Consider the following 17,718-nt stretch of genomic DNA (forward strand, 5'->3'; position numbering starts at 1 on the left):
AGTTACTACGACATATCCTCTCTTAAAACCCAATAGCGCCTCCCGTCAGGGAGGAGGAAGAGAGAGTGGAAGAACATGAGGAAAAGGTGCCATAGTGGAGGGCTCCGGAATAATAATAACAATTGGTTTTGGGGAAACAAAATAGCACAGTATCTGTCTCATACCGGCGGGCACCTGAACCGCGCTGTAAGGGAAGGGATAAAGGAGGGATTAAAAGAAGAAAGGAAGAAAGAGGTGCCGTAGTGGAGGGCTCCAGAATAATTTCGACAGCCTGGGGATCATTAAAGTGCACTGACATCGCACAGCACACGTCAGTGCACGTTAAAGATCCCCATGCGGTTGAAATTATACCGGAGCCCTCCACTACGGCCCCGCTTTGTTACCATGAACTGACATCGCACAACACACGGGAGCATTTCGCGCTTCATCTTCGAAACGTGCCCCCGCGGCCAGGTTCGAACCCGGGTCCTGCGGTTCATTAGCAGAGGGCGCTTACCACTGAGCTGTGGGTCGCACCACGCGAACGACTGCGTAACGTCGGGAGCTCTTGTCTGCCGATCGTCACCGCCTTGCTTGCGCAATAGGTGTGTTTAGTTGAAACACTGGAGGCGAACAGCCGGGGATACGCGCGTGTTAGAGGAGACTTGATGGTGTTTGGGGGAATGCATTCGTCTTGAAGTTTCCAATGTAAACCTGTACCCTAGCTTGTGTGACTAACCGTTTTTTTATTCTTCTTAATCAAACGCCTGACGAAGACAATTTCTGCGATTTTGTGTCGGTATAGTCGCGTAACCGCGTGCGATTTCAGGCGCCTTGTACTGCCGATCGTTTATTTTGTATAATTTTGTACGCCATCTTTAGGCACTCTTCCTGAAGTCGTAAAACTTGCGCTGAAGATTGCGGTGCCGATTGCAGCGCCATAATACACTGCCTAGCGAGAAGGGCAAGCAGTTTTGGGTAGTACTCTTAGCACTTTTCCGCGCCACCTTCAGGCGCTTATTGGCGTGAGCCTCCGCGTTCTGTCGAAGGCGCACGTGCGGTGCGTCAGCTATCTGGGCTACGCCGAGAGAAGCTAGGCAATGAATGCTGTCAGCCAAACGCGGGTATCTAATCGCGCAGAATGTGTTCTGGCGGTTGCAGCGGCCCAAGCGGCTGACAAAAGCAGTTTTGAGTGACCTAACGAAAAAATTGCAGTGCTACCTTGGCAGCGCAGGTTCCCCTAGTGCTTTAGCGGACAGAAAAGTTGCACTGTGCATGCTGTCGGTATCCCCTCACTACACGCTTACCCATCATGCGCAACAATTCTGGACAAAACCACTTTTCAACGAGAAAGAGTTTATTGACTCATTTTTTTCTTATATTTTAAGATTTCACTATAACTATCAATACATCCCTAGATCACCCGTGAGCAGGCTTGCATCTTTTGTTATGCATGTTCTCGCTATCGCCAAAACATTTCCTATTGGTTTTTATCGCTGTCTTAACTGCTGAATGCCAGAATAGGAAAAAATTAAGTTATGCTACACCTCTGAAGAATGAACCATTAATTTCAATATTTCTAGAACAGTACCTTAGAATATTCCAATTTTCAAAATTTTTCTCCAACAATGCTGGACATGTCTGGGTTCTTTGGGAACGCTGTTTTTAACGGAACCTGTGGGTAACAGTTTCTTTCATGATGTGATAACGTGCCGCCTTTTTACAGATTAAGCTGTCTGTTGCATGCGAGCAGCTGGTTTACAATGCGCATGTTTTGAAAGTAATCGCTGAAACTACCTCTTTTGCTCAATTAACGCGTGAGTCCTTAACAGGCTTATCGGATGCGCAGTGTTCGCTCTCTCGTACAAGAGGATGCCACGCCCTCAATATCTACGCAGCCTACCGATCATTCGTCGGAACAATCACAATACGCCCGCATTTACGTCTATTTTTCACTAATTATAATAATTGGTTTTTGGGGAAAGGAAATGGCGCAGTAGCTGTCTCATGTATCGTGGGGCACCTGAACCGCTCTGTAAGGGAAGGGATAAAGGAAGGAGTGAAAGAATAAAGGAAGAAAGAGGTGCCGTAGTGGAGGACTCCGGAATAATTTCGACCATCTGGGGATCTTTAACGTGCACTGACATCACACCGCACACGGGCGCCTTAGCGTTTTTCCTCTATAAATAACGCAGCCGCCGCGGTCGGGATCGAACCCGGGAGCTCCGGATCAGTAGCCGAGTGCCCTAACTACTGTATTTCTCACTTGTTTCCCGTTTGCAACGGTGCGAGATGTTCGTTCTGACGTATTAAGCGGCCGCCCTATCGGAACACCTTCAGAGTCTTCGTGTACTTGCCTTATTGAGGCGAGTAGAGGTACGTGTAGACTCCTGGGGACTTTCGGCTTGTGAAAAAAACTGAAAGGAACTTTCATTACGAGGCGCGTATTGTAAATTGTTCTCTGCAAGCCATGTCATTAGATCTTGTCGATGTTTAGACATTGCTCCGGGCTTCAGAGTTAAACGAAGCTGTAAAGAATTCGACTGGCGACATCTGTCGGCGTTCACATTAACCAGTGCATATGATGCATATTGATAATGTTGTCTGGAGCACAACTCGTTCAGGCTGCAGTTCGCTAGGAGCCAGCCCTCTTTAGCCAGCCTTCCGCTATATGCCGAACAAACGACCGTCTTGTAGTTGCCTTTGATGACCTTCAGTGCGGATTAAAGAAGCCCAAGGTAATTAAAATAGCCCATTAAACTGGCGCATTAAAGCGTTTCTCATGGCTCGTAGTAAAGCTTTAGCACGGAAAAATGAGCAACAGTTTACCACCGCTCATCGACCAAGATTTCTAGAGCAATATCGTGGATGACGTCACTAGTCACGGTTAAAGCAGAGGCATTTTTGAACAACCTCATAGAAGGTGCGTTAGTCTTGCAAGGAGCACATGTATCTTACGCGACTGAAAAGCAATGCGTGTGTGTGGGTTCTGCCAAGTGTCAATGTGTGCAAGCGAGTATAATGTGTCTACCCTGTTTAGCGTGTACTATTCCTTCGGACACAATCGTGACCCGCACTTATTGCAGCCTCACCCCCGAAGTTCCCCTTTCCCCTGGTTTGTGCGGTCAGCAACCACTACACGCAGTCCGTGGTGCTTCCAGACGACGGAGTCTGCGACTTCATCTTCTACGATTCGTTATACAAGGGAAACTCCAACATTTTCACCGAGCCGCTCAGCCCCGACGTGAGCTTCTTTGTGCAGGATGGAAAAAACTATACGCACACGGAACTCGGCTTCTCGTTCGACATCCGGTGAGAAAAAAAAAATCTCTTATTTTCGCCATGCCTCTGCGCATGCGCGCTGCACATGCGGCGAGCAAGATGCCTGCAGTCGCTGCCTATGCTTGCGGCAAAATGGAGAAATTTGATGACCACAATCTGCCCATGTGGCGTAGCAGTTGTAGTCATTGACTACAGGAAATCGTAAGGAGAAGAGGCCTATATCGACTGTCGTCAAAAACTCAACTTAGAAAGCAAAATAAAGGCTCTCGTCGCTGCCATCTACAGCGGTATGGCCTCGGCAGCCTTCTATCGGTTCCTGGTGGGGTCCAGAAAGATGCTGCACTTGATACAGTCAAGCGCTTCTGTTCTCTGCCTTCAAACGTTGGTGGCGTTTCGGCTCTTAAGGGCGTTTCCTAGGTATAAAATTGTTTGCTACCATCGTGCGGTATTAGTGTTAGCTGCCGCCGAGCACGTCGAGGCGCTGCATGAATGTAGCTGACATGCAGAGCGAATGGGGATAATTGAGGCCACTCCTGTATCAAACCTGCACTTAAGGCCGCCCCATTTAGTCCCTCTGAAGTATGGACATAATAGCCGCGCCACTGGCTAAACTTAGCGCGGTGGCATCAGTGCCCAACTTCCCCGAAACGGCCGGCAAACTTCTCCGGTTGCCAATTGTTTCTCATTTCAGGGAACGCTTCACTAGGCAATAATAACTCCTCTCCTTCTGAACGTCCATTGCAACCAAGGAGGAGGATTGAAATGTGCGCTTGCCTGGAGCGCTAACCAAAATGGCGTACTTACCATGGCAGTTGCGGCGTGCAGACATTCATATTTAACGGGAGGGGGCACTGCTGCGCCCTATCGACTGCTTGAAGTGGCTCCTATAGAATAACCGCAGAAACTTTGTGCTTTCAGTGAAATCTCATAGCTGAGCATTCCGTCACTCTTTCGGCGTTTGGTTGATAAAAAACGACGCTTTGATTCTTGAAAAAGTTCGAGTATATCTGTACTGATAACTACTGTGTATTTCTGAAAACTCCCTATGCTGGCGATGCTTCCAGCAATTTTTCGCTTCTTTCTGTTAAAAAGCAACGTGCTTTCATAGAAAGTAGCCTCTTTGGCATTAATATGTGGGAATGAAACAATCTAGGCAAATTTATGTTTTCTCAAGCCTTCTTTTAAAGCCTGGTCCGCATGGAGCCGTTTTCTTAGCAAAATCAGGCTGCACGTGTTGGGCCGAACTTGGACTATAATGGGCGCTTCTCGCGTCCGGTTCTTGCGCCCGTGATGCTGTAAGTTCGGCGCCCTTTCGCGTAACTTTTATTCTGACCCTATGCCGCAATACGTAAGATGCTGTATTCTGGCATTTAAAGAAACTCTCCTCAATACGATTTCCAAGAAAATGGGGGTCTTCCGTCTACCATCCTAGGCTTGTGCCTATGCCCTGGGCGTTTTTTTACGCTGTTCTCCTCCCCAGCATATTCTGTCCCTAATGCTCTACAAATGTCATTACAGAGCAATGCTTTTAGGACTTGGAGCATCGCATAGTTTTTGGCACAAGTTTCGGAATCAACTTGGGCGCGATTTCAGAACGACATTCGACGAATAATGCCGAGTGTGGGAGCTAGATCCATTTCATGCTTGAAACCTCCGTGAAGGTTTCTGGTTTTGTGTCCTGCCCACGCACCGTTCGCGTAATGAAGAACGCGTTCGCTAATGGCATCTGTTGCTTCTTGAAGAACCACCGCCCTGGTTCCTTCCAGACGCCTCACGAATGCACCGATCATTCTTGCGGCCACGCCATACGCCTTATGATTGCGCTTCTTGCTTATGATCCGGATGATTTTGCTTCCCTCATTTTTGAAACAGGAACAGCCAATTTGTCTCCGAATACACGTCGACAGCTTTCCGAGACAAGGTACGAGCAGTCTCGACTCAAGGAGTGCTTCACTTCGGAATATTGGACATGGATTTCAGCGTGGTGAACAGCGGAACTGTAACACAGGCCCTACAGATCCTAAAGGCGAGTCTCTCTCGGTCAACGGAAATGCTAACACTTAACTCAAAAATTCGTTCAGACCGCTAAGTAGGGTTGGAGCTGTTTTGTACGTAGCGCACATGTACTCACTTTAACTTATGTAGATTGCTGATTCCTTCTGAAGTATTTCTGGAAAATTCTGCATTCGGGATTTGTGAATAAATCGCTGGGTTGTTGTCAGTAATATACCGCTTTTAATGTGCTTGGCCAATGCGAGGAGAATCCGGCGTAGCGATTTGTACGTGCGGGAGTTTCCCCGATAATGTTACTGCCATGTTCGTTCAGTGCACATGACACTCGGCTTCTCAGCACGCAGTGGCTTGGTATATAATGCTAGATTGTGGAAGTTCCTACCAACAAGGCGCGGGGTGTGGCAGGGATTGATGAGACGAGGGCTCCTTTGTTTTCAGTGCCTGTCAAACCACCCGTTTTCCAATGAGAGCGGAGCGGAAACCTCGTTCACCAGTCACCCGCTATGTGGCGCTGTCAGGCGGGAGCCCAACGTTACGTCATTCATCCCTTCATTTGTGCCCCGCCTGATCAGCCTGAGGCGTGTTTTTCTTTTGCGAGCTGAGAAGGGTAGGCAAGAAAAAAGAGGAAAGTACTTGAATTGGCGTGTGCGCAAATGTGACATTCGTTGAAATATACAGAAGCCGCTTCTCTATTATTAGCCTGCATTGAACTTGAATTAGAGTTAAGGGAAGCGGCCTGAGCCAAATAAGATATTCTTAGATGGCGAAGGTTTCAAGCGCAGCTGTTCGCCCCAATATCGGGGACTGCTGCCTTATTCCTGTACCTCATCCTATCTCTTGCATAGCTCTTCCGGAGGCCATTTTCTATTTTTATGGTGTACTGAATCTTCCAAGATTCCTCGAGGTCCACTGTGTTTGAGATTCACACCTAGTGCAATGGCCACGTAATCTCTGGGATGTGAAGCACCAAAACTTAGCAGTGGTTTAGCTTTGGTTAAACCTCGAGTGACGCGATAGCTACAGCTGACCGAGTGGAACTTCTTCACGTGACCAACCACGTGATAAGACACGGCGCCGCTCCGCCGGCAGCTGCTTCGTACCACGTGGCCAACCACGTGTCAGCGTGGCGGCGCAACCTTAAGGTGGCAGCGTAGCCACAGGGTGGTGGCGCCGCCACCGCCACGGCGCCGCCATGCTGAAGGCTCGAAATGCTACCGTAATGTAGCTATCGCTACAATATGCGAGGACGAAGGAGAGAATTCACAAAGGCGGAGGTGTTTACCGTTCATAACGCTTTTCCTAATCCCAGTCGTGTGGCGATAGCATATCGGCCCCCAAAGGCGGAACCTGCGTTACTCGTTTAGGCATTAATGGGTTCTATGAGAATAAAAATGTCGACCTCAATGTGGTCTATACATCTTTAAGCTTTTTTTATTATACTGTCCAGTACTAATCTCAGCTTTTTGCAGCAGAATTTACCTGTGCAGGCGGCAAAATCTAAATCATCCAAGTAATCTGCAGGGACAGTTCGTGAAAGCGAGGAAAACAACACAGCTTATAGTTCTGCCCGTCTACGTAGGTTTGTAACCTAGCATAGCGAAGCAAGCGTGTAAAGCGCGTACCTTTGAACAAACGCTTACGGGATCCAGGATAACACTTACGAAAAAAAAAACCTGGCGGGATTTGCCAGCTTACGTCTGTATGTTTAGGATTTTAGATGCCGTATACGGCCGCTGCCATTAGCAGTGGGCAAAGCCCAGAAATAATATCGTTATCGCAACCAGTTGGGGAACAGGGCAAAAGCACCCAAATGATAACAGCAAGGAGACATGGGAAGTTAGGATAGAGTACGCTGTGCTTATCGCTGGTGACGTCAACATGAGGCACATTGGAACTATAATGCAGTGGGTTAAGGGATATAGGCGAGCATCCGATGGAACATTTGCAGGAGGGTCAATGAACGCGATGCTACAGGAGACAAAAAGCGTATTGTCGGATAATGTTGCAAGTTGTCACCAGGTAATGCTTTCGCCAGGGCTAAATGATGCTGTAAACCAGCACCTAGCAAAAGTAAGTTGTACGATTAGCGCAGCGATCTGAGGTTATTCGGGGAAAAGCGCAGCAGGTAAAAAATGGAGGGGAACCTTAAGCTCCGCCCTAAGGCTACGACGCGGTGGCCTAATGGGTCAATCCCCATATATGCAGACGGCCATTCTCTACTCAACATTCATAGATCCCTGTAAGTGCTCATAAGCATCCTGGCGCACTGGTGCAGCGGTTCAGCGATGCGCCTCTGCCGTGTAAAGGAAGGTGCTCCCAGCGATGGGGCTTGTGGGGCTCAGGTTGCTCTTTCCGAGCGACCGATCATTCAATTAACTGCCACCTGCCACGGTGGGCAGTTTGCTCCGAATCAGATGGGCAGGTTGTGATGACGCCGCAAGGTCACGTTACATAGGAGGCCAGCCTGCCCCCTTGGTTGCTCTCCATACGGAAAACCTGCCCGAGACATGCCCGTGATTTTTCGCCCACAACGCTGGCACCGCATTTACTGGCGAACAGGGCCTTCAACGCTATTGCTGAAAATCATGACGTGCACAGTCGCGGAGGTGCTAGAATGGAACAGAAATGTCGAGAGGGACATAATTGCTGCTAATTGGGAATTCAGGAATTTAAGCCAAGAGAAGGGATTCACAGTGGCAGAAATAAAGAAAGAAGTGCAAGGAACAGGCGTTGGCAGAAGGTTTCAAAGAGAAGGCATCCATTTTAGTAGAAGGGTGAGAGCAGAGACCGGCGGAATGACTGGTATGACTGCTATGCTATAATGTGGTATGAGACCGGCGGAATGACTGGTATGACTGCTATGGTATACTATGGTACGAGACTGGCGGAATGACTCCGGGCGTAGGAGTAGGGGGCAGGGAAGAAGAAAATGTCAGAACCTAGGCCGAGCCCAACAAAGTGGCCACTATGAGGACCAGGCATAAATATATACATAAAACAATACCAGCATCAGCTCCTTAAACTTTCAAGGTGGCAAAACGAGAGCGAAATGCTTACAAATAGAAGAGCACTTACAGGAAGAAATAGGAATCTGCACTCTGCGCGAGGCCTGTAACAGAGATCTAGAACATCAACCGTTTATCTATGGCTAGGGTAGGGGAGGGTGCAGTAGAACAACAAAGGAGAAGAGGGGAGGAGAGAAGATATGCTGATATATCAGGGAACAAGTTGGGAAGATGTAACATCAGCTTTAAAAGAGCATGTCTAAGTGCCACGAATAACTGCAGGCAGAAGGACATGGCTAAAGGCATCCTATTTATGAACAGAAGACAGTTGCAGGCAACCAAAGAATCCAGTAAAATCTCTTAATGGAGACATAAGTGTTCGGAGATGGTACCGATATAATTCTATTGGGGGATATTAATGGCCACACCGAGCATCTAAATGTGTGCATAAATTGTAACTCGGAGATAATGCTAGGACTCTGAGCACACCGGGACCTAGTTATTATTAGCAGAGAAACCAACATGAAGGACAAATCAAATGGAAATTTCAGAACAGACAGACTACCCTTCATTACTGCCCCCTGTCGTCGTAAAATAGAACTAGACGAGGAGGACAAGTACAGTTAGGTAAACGATCATAAATGAATTATTCTGCAGATGGGACACCTGGTAAAAATAGAAATGCGTGAAACAAAAGATAAACGCAAGTTTAAAGGGAAAACCACTGGACAAGAAACGAACCCAAGAAGCTGGAGTCATTCGAACAAGGCAGTGGATTTGAGAGAACACAGACAAAGCGCAGCGTGGTTTGAGCCTCTACGGAGGTTTTGTGGCTGCGGCCGCAGCAGTGCTGTCGGCGCGCGGGGAGTGGCGATTCCGCCTCTACCGCTCACCCACCGACCATGCCGGCAAGGCCAAGCCTGCAATTGAAGGAGTTGAGGTTTTCTCTTTCCTTCCTCGCTGCTGTTGCCTAGCGATGTGAAGCCGTCCCCTTGTCGTTAGGCCCGTTCTTGTGATTGGCATTGGCGCGAAGGATGATCCCGACGGCTTCCGTTGTGAAAGGAAATCCTTTATGTATATTAGAGTAGCATGGGTGATACAGTAAGTAAAGATAGAACAAAGGGAGAGCAACAACAGAGTGGAGCCGCCACAGCACACCCGGTCAAAAGCTCCTTGCGGGAACCCCTAGATTCCCGCCAACAACTACTCTTAACCCCTCAGCTCATGGCTCATGACGTAGGAGTCGCCTGTGGCCGGGTATTTAGGCGGGCCCACAGTGCTTCCAGCGAGACCCACGTGACTGATAAGGCACAAAACATTTCCACACACACACACACGCACACACACGCACACGCGCGCGCACACACACACACACACACACACACACACACACACACACACACACACACACACACACACACACACACACACACACACGCACGCACGCACGCACGCACGCACGCGCGCGCGCGCACACACACACACACACACACACACACACACACACACACACACACACACACACACACACACACACACACACACACACACACACACACACACACACACACACACACACACACACACACACACACACACACACACACACACACACGGAGAACCGTCATTTGCCCTCTTCCTCGAAACTGCGTCAGCCAGCAGAAACAAAAACACATGGCAAAAAGAAGAATCGTCTCGGCGCCGCCGTTGACTGCGAGTTCGGGCAATGAGCGTAGCTGAGGTGTATATCTTTCGGCGGCTCTGGAACAATGGCATGTCGCCACCGAAGCCGCCCGTTGACTTAAAGAAAAAGAAACCTTAAGGCCAGCGGCGCCGTTTTCCCCCACGGTGAATACGCGCGGTCGGTACACACCCGCAAAAACAAAAGGGAGCGTTTCCCCGGAAAGTGCTGCGGGTGAAAGGGCCGTTTAGGGTTTCCCTAGGCCGTGATCCTCCAACGGGACCAAGACAAGACATGCCGGCGAGGTATAACTCACGCAAAGTGTGCCCGGCCAGCTCCTCAGCACGGGCCCTTGTCGGCGCGACCGTGTCGACTGTGTCAACGAGTAGCTCGCAGGACGGCGGCAACATATATTTCGGCTACTGCGTGACGGTCTTGAGCTTAGTGGCTCTACAGAAGGTATCTGGCTCTGTCACAAAGTTCGTGCCTGCCCTGTCATCCGTTCACTTTTGCGGTCGAGGTAGCCGAGGCGTCTCTGTTTTTCGCGAACAGGTCGCGGCGCGGCGGCGGTAATTTTGGCCCCTGGCGGCGCTGGAGAGTCGTTCATGCCATTCCTCCCCTCCCCGTATGATCACCTGGACGCGAGCGCTTCTACGTTGTAGGAACGGGTAGCTGCGGGTTTAATGCCACGGCAACCTTCGCGACCTTCGCGTATGATCTTTGCCAGTATCGGGGCTTCCTCTCTGGTTCCTTGACCATTTGTTCGCGTTTTTCTTCTTTCAGTCTCCGCATCTCGTTTGCACGCGGCGACTGAAGAGTTGCTTTTATTGCGAAAGCAATACTGCTTGAGGTTTCCGCTCTTGGCCGTCGTCCCGGAGAATCCACGATTGACCTTTAGCGTGACCTATGTGTGACGTCATACCAGCTGTGGAAAAGCGGGGCCCAACTCGGCTCGTCGCGATCGTCCCAGCGAATCCTCCATGCTGCAGCTGCGGCCGCTGCCGCGAGGGGCGCTCGCTGTACATGACGTCATGCCAACTGTGAAAAGCGCCCCCCCCCCCCCCCACCAACTCGGCTCGTCGCGATCGTCCCAGCGAATCCTCCACGGTATGTCGGATGACGTGTATAAGGTGAAGCTGCAACGATGTGCTGCAGCTAAGAAGCGGCGGCGTGCGGAAGAAACAGATGAAGAGCGGGAACAAGGTTTAGCTAAACGGCGCGCATATCGTAATCGTAATCGAGAGCGCGAAAGAGACGCAACAACGACAGAACGAAGCGAGCAAGAGACAACGCGCTCAAGAGACGCCAGAAGAACGCGCCGCAAGACTCGAAAGCGTCGTAACGCAGATGCGGCTAGAAGAAGTGACACCTCCCTTAGTGACTCTTCAACTGCGGAAGAGACCGCTTTGAATTCTCGAGAGCGTCGGAATGAGACGCTGCGTAGACGACGTGCCGTGGAAACGAAGGTTTCGCAATTCGACTTGGGTTAACCAGAGCTAAACCAAATACAATTTTTTTCTCGTAGCCAGGAGAACGCGGCGGCGGGAAAATTGCGGGTCGAGATGTTAGCGTGCAGAAATCAATGCGTGCGGACGTGCGCGGGACTAGCCAGGGAAGAGGTCGGTAAGCCAGCCTATGCGCGGGTCTGACGCCTAGAGCGCAGTGACGGCGGCCCCGAAGACGCCGGGCCCGATTTCGCCCGTGGCCGCAACGCCTCATCAGCCCGGAAACGGCCATCCGCAATCCGACACTCCCAGCGACCGGACCTTGCCATAAGCCACCTTTTCTCCCTGCTCTCTTGAACTCTGTCTCGTCGCTCCCTGTATCTCGTCATAATCTTTTGTCTAGCATTTCTTTCTCGTGTAGGATTACCCTTAAGTGTTGTTACCAAACTTATATAGGCATGCCTCCGGTCAACGGCTAATCAGTCTTGGCCCCTATCGCCGGTTAACATTCCGAATCTCGTATTTCGCACGCGAGGTGGATAATACCCCTGTCACACGGCCAGTTTCAATGCCGATCGAGTCGAGGGTCTTCGAAATTCTCAATCACCATCGAACTCGAAGGAGTTGTGTCGCTGCTACACGGCAAATCTCAATGGCCATTGAAATGGTTCTCGTGTCTCACGCTACGCTTGTGAGGCGCCACAATCGCTACTTTAAATTTTACAAAAATAGCAAAAATATTTGATAAATGTATACGAAATGCCTAAATACACGCATACGCGCATGTTGTTTAAAACCCTTTTAATTGCACGCACGCGACGGACAGATGCAGACACTGCTGTAGCCACTCTAATACAAGACGAGCCAAAGCCAAGCCAGTCCAACTGCGTCGGAGCGCTGCTTCGTCAGGCTTAACACATGGGAAGTCGCCTTGATATCTGAAAAACAAAAGCTATTTGTCTCTTGAAACTTTATGCGAGGGTAAGAATGGGCAAATCGAAGGCGACTACAACAGCTTAGAACACGATATTGGTTTTAGGGATTAGCGACGAAGTTGTTATCGCTGCAAGCGGGTGGGCAGGGCGCCGCCATGTTGTCAACGCAAAATACGCAAACGACGCAAAGAACGCAATGCCAAATTAATGCGCTTAATGCGGTTAAAACCAGTCTGATACAATTTTAGAATTATTGTACAGACTGCTAGCATTACAGTCTAGGCGAATAATGTTTGTTCATGCTTTTGTACCTTGAATATGTCGTGTACGAAAGTGCGCTTGGCGCCGGTCGAAGCAACGCTAGCAACCTTGGGCAGCGCTTGAAGACCCTCGAAATCTCGATGGAGTTCCGCGCTGCTCCGTTGACTCGATAGGCTATTTATTGACTCGATCGCCATTGAAACTGCCTGTGCAGCAGCGCTCGATCGCCTTTGAGTCGATCGACTATCGGTTCGAGGGCCCTCGAAATGCCCGTGTGACAGGGGTATAAGTTTGCCGCTTCACCCCTTTTAAACTGACGGAGAATGCAGTGGTGATCACCATCATTTATTATCCCTTAAGGGCCCTGGGTTGGGCATCACATAAGGGGAAGGGGGTAGCAAGTAAAATATTCAAGTGGTAATACAATTATAAAGCGAAATATAAAGCAGAGGGGCAAGTAACGTTATAAATTCGTATGAAACCATGGTTATTGAAAGGGCAAAACGAAAAAAGACGAAAAGAACAACCATGCGATTGATTTCCGCATATGTTTACAAATGAATACATTATTAGGAATACACACAAAAAACATGCAAGAGAAAGCAGAAAATATGACATATACATTGGCTTAGGGAACAGCTATAAAGCAAAATTCGCGTTTGATATATAAGTAAAGCTGGAAATGTTTACTGATAAAAAGATTATTTGGCAAAGTGAGCTGATTTTAGCTGCCTGAATTTAGAGATATCACGTTCATGGACTATTGGTTCAGAAATTCAGTTCTATTCTTCAAAGACTTAGTGTTAGAAAGACATTGAATGCGATGGTCGAACCTGTTATGCATTGCACGCGCATAGAATTGAAAAGACATGATGTTCGTACAGGTGGTACTAAAAGGGAGGTTCTTTTTGAACGTGGCGTCCTTTTCCTTACAAAAAGTGTATATGTTTTTTCGGGCTAATCGAACATGCGCAGAGTAATATTAACAAAGAGAAAATTCTGATTCCTTCAGCCTCGGCCCTGCTGTCAGAATTTGACTTCACCTTAAAATGTGCCATTTTGAAATGATTGGGCGGTTTTTTGAGTATTGGAAGCAGACCATTCGATGCGCACGTTCTATATCATCAGCATTTATCGAGAGATCAAGATGCTGTGAGCAGAGAGAGATTGCATGCTATTCAGATTGCTCCCAGGTTTCACCGGCCGCATCCGTGATACCAAAGAAGATCAAGTTCGACCATTTTCTGCGCCATCGCAACTTTCTGTGAGGATTTTAATTTCGGAGGAAACCCTGGTAATTTCATTGAGCCTGGTTCTTATGTTTTTCCGCTAGCTTGACATGTATGTGCTATATTTTATAAAGCATCAACCCTCAGGGAAAGAGTGCTGACGTGATTTCCGATGCTAGTCTGGGCACTACGTATGTTTGAAAGCTCAATGAGTAGAGTGCTCTGTGTTTATTCAAGGCCCGATATCGCCTCAGCGATTGATTCTGGCGTCACGGGTCCAGGGTTCAGTTCAACGTCGCCGGAGCGAACAAGCAAGAAGTGAACAACGTAAGCATTGATGAAATGTAAGCAACTTTGGTACATCATTTTTCGGCAAGAATCGACATACTCAAGTGGGCACGACACCGGGAACAAAAATGGATTGCTTGTACGGGTACAACAAGCATGCCGTAATAACTAACCTGCGAAGAGAGCGGTGTTGCCATGACCATGTTTGATGCGGTGGCGTGCGCCAAGTCGAGCGGGTGCCCCAAGTCGAGTGGGTAGGTTGGCCCAATTATTAATTTCAGTGCCAACCAACGATCAAGGCACCTACAATATCATGACATGCTCACTGATGACAAATATGACTCCGCGGTTATAATCCACACAGATATTCGGAAGTCGTCACCTGCTTGTGAATGAACACCTGGATAGCCTCCTGGCTTTGATTTAGTGCGCAGCTCGGAGGATGTGGTGTCGTTGCGGATCCGGCACGGCGACATGAAATTCCGAATGAACGCCTTGGAGGGGCTCGGAGTTTCTGCGCACAACTACTCAGTAGTCCTTCATCGCGTCTTGAAGGCTTTCCCGCGCGGGCTCGGCATTATCTACCGTGAAAGTCTCATAGTCTATGCCAGGCTCCTATGCGGCACCAGATCCAGCGGCCCACCGCAAGCAAGTTTGAAGTTCGAATAGGTAGCATAAGAGGGCTCTCGCACAGTTTCCGCCCTCGCCGTTAGAAGACGTTCTACGTCGCACTTGCGGTATTACAGGACGTCCTACGTCCACCGCTATGGACGAGGGTGGCGCTGGTGAACACTCTCAAGGTTCGCTTACACGCAAAACAAAAATACCCACGAAAGCAGCAGATTGGACAGCCGTCGCCGTAGCTCAGTTGGTAAGAGCACCGGACGCGATATTCGGAGGTGGTGGGTTCGGATCCCACCGGCGGCATGGTTGTTTTTTCTGCTGGTTTATGAGTAATTTTCTATAAAAAAACAATTGATTGGCATTAGAAATTAAAAAAATAGAAACACATTCCCCTACGCACCTTGGTTTCGGTGACTGTTGGCTTCCTTACTATGTTTGTCAAACGAGCCCCTCATTTCATTTGCCTTGTCTGCTAATAGCTTAACGGGGGTCTCGGTTCTGGCAGACTTGATGCCATAGGTAGCATAAGAGGGCTCTCGCACAGTTTCTGCCCTCGCCGTTAGAAGACGTTCTACGTCACACTTGCGGTATTACAGGACGTGGTACGTCCACCGCTATGGACGAGGGTGGTGCTGGTGAACACTCTCAAGGTTCGCTTACACGCAAAACATAAATACCCACGAAAGCAGCAGATTGGACAGCCGTCGCCGTAGCTCAGTTGGTAAGAGCACCGGACGCGATATTCGGAGGTCGTGGGTTCGAATCCCACCGGCGACATGGTTGTTTTTTCTGCTGGTTTATAAGTAATGTTCTATAAAAAACAATTGATTGGCATTAGAAATTAAAAAAATCGAAAAACATTCCCCTACGCACCTTGGTTTCGGTGAGTGTTGGCTTCCTTACTATGTTTGTCAAACGAGCCCTTCATTTCATTTGCCTTATCTGCTAATAGCTTAACGGGGGTCTCGGTTCTGGCAGTCTTGATGCCATAGGTAGCATAAGTGGGCTCTCGCACAGTTTCCGCCCTCGCCTTTAGAAGACGTTCTACGTCACACTTGCGGTATTACAGGACGTGCTACGTCCACCGCTATGGACGAGGGTTGCGCTGGTGAACACTCTCAAGGTTCGCTTACACGCAAAACATAAATACCCACGAAAGCAGCAGATTGGACAGCCGTCGCCGTAGCTCAGTTGGTAAGAGCACCGGACGCGATATTCGGAGGTCGTGGGTTCGGATCCCACCGGCGGCATGGTTGTTTTTTCTGCTGGTTTATAAGTAATTTTCTATAAAAACAATTGATTGGCATTAGAAATTAAAAAAATAGAAAAACATTCCCCTATGCACCTTGGTTTCGGTGACTGTTGGCTTCCTTACTATGTCAAACGAGCCCCTCATTTCATTTGCCTTGTCTGCTAATAGCTTAACGGGGGTCTCGGTTCTGGCAGTCTTGATGCCATAGGTAGCATAAGAGGGCTCTCGCACAGTTTCCGCCCTCGCCGTTAGAAGACGTTCTACGTCACACTTGCGGTATTACAGGACGTGCTACGCCACCGCTATGGACGAGGGTGGCGCTGGTGAACACTCTCAAGACGCAAAACATAAATACCCACGAAAGCAGCAGATTGGACAGCCGTCGCCGTAGCTCAGTTGGTAAGAGCACCGGACGCGATATTCGGAGGTCGTGGTTTCGGATCCCACCGGCGGCATGGTTGTTTTTTCTGCTGGTTTATAAGTAATTTTCTATAAAAAACAATTGATTGGCATTACAAATTAAAAAATAGAAAAACATTCCCCTATGCACCTTGGTTTCGGTGACTGTTGGCTTCCTTACTATATATATATATATATATATATATATATATATATATATATATATATATATATATATATATATATATATATATATATATATATGAGTGCGTGTCTCGACACACTGCGCACATTGCCGCGCAGCTTCCACCTTGTTATCATGCGGCCCAGCGTAGCGTAACACGTGCACGCGCGCTGGACCGCGTTCCCGAGGCATGCGTCACCGACGGCGGCTACAAACAGGCTGCCCATGTCATATGGGAATGTGCTGGAAGCCCGGGCGCCGAGCAAAAGATAGAAGATAGAGAAGCCTGGGAGACCTTGCTGCGGAGCGAGGACCCCGCTAAGCAGCGACAAGCCATCCGCCTGGCGGCTGAGGCCGTGAAGCGACAATGTGTCTTCACCAGACCTTAGTTTGCGAGGCTCTTCAGTAGGGCTCCCTTAGGCCTGCGTGCCGGGGGGTCCAAAAAGGAGTTTCATTTCGGTGGAAATAAACGTTTTGATGATGATGAACAGGCTGCCCGGCTGGGAAGATGGCTGTTTTCCTTCCGCTACAGAGAAGAGCGTAGCGTCGGCATGCTCATTCGCTGCCGTCGCTAATATACCTATGCTATGTTTTATGTTGGGATTCCTCCTTCGACAGAATGGCACCCCACTTATATATAATGTTATCGTAGTATGAAAGATTTTATGCTGGTCATGGCTCATTTCGCTTCGCCCTATACATAAAATTCACTGTAATACGTAACCAGCTGCACGGAATTCGCATAGTTTATTTTTATATGTCTGTTTCCAATGCTTTTAACAACGTGCCGTTGCTTCTTATACAACTTATGTATATAACTTTTGTCCGTAAAGTTTAGAGACTGATTTACTTCCTTCTGTAAAATGATTCCCAAAACAAATGTTGGTGCGTTTGTGTAGCGCCATCTTCTCTGGCTAACTTGACCTATTTATGTTAATTGCTGTGGCAGCCGCTAGATGAATATACATGTAGGAAAATACGTTCTCACTAGTCTGCGCATTCTACAGTGAGTGAATGTAGAGACATTGACTTCCACCTCGAACAGCGTGTAAATATAAAGTTCTGTGTGAAACTTGGCAAGGCAGCCCGACAGGCATATGAGCTCCTTCGTTACGCTTACGGCAACGAGACAGTATCGCGG

The 17,718-nt window shown here is 48.7% G+C and overlaps 1 non-coding gene across 1 annotated transcript; it reads left to right on the forward strand.

The window, feature by feature from the left end:
* Positions 1-15,445: 15,445 nt before the first annotated feature.
* On the forward strand, positions 15,446-15,519 carry TRNAS-CGA (transfer RNA serine (anticodon CGA)). Its single transcript has one exon. It is a non-coding gene; the product is annotated as a tRNA-Ser (tRNA).
* The last annotated feature ends 2,199 nt before the right edge of the window (positions 15,520-17,718 follow it).

The sequence above is a fragment of the Amblyomma americanum genome, chromosome 7 (assembly GCF_052857255.1).
Source record: "Amblyomma americanum isolate KBUSLIRL-KWMA chromosome 7, ASM5285725v1, whole genome shotgun sequence".
NCBI lineage: Eukaryota > Metazoa > Arthropoda > Arachnida > Ixodida > Ixodidae > Amblyomma > Amblyomma americanum.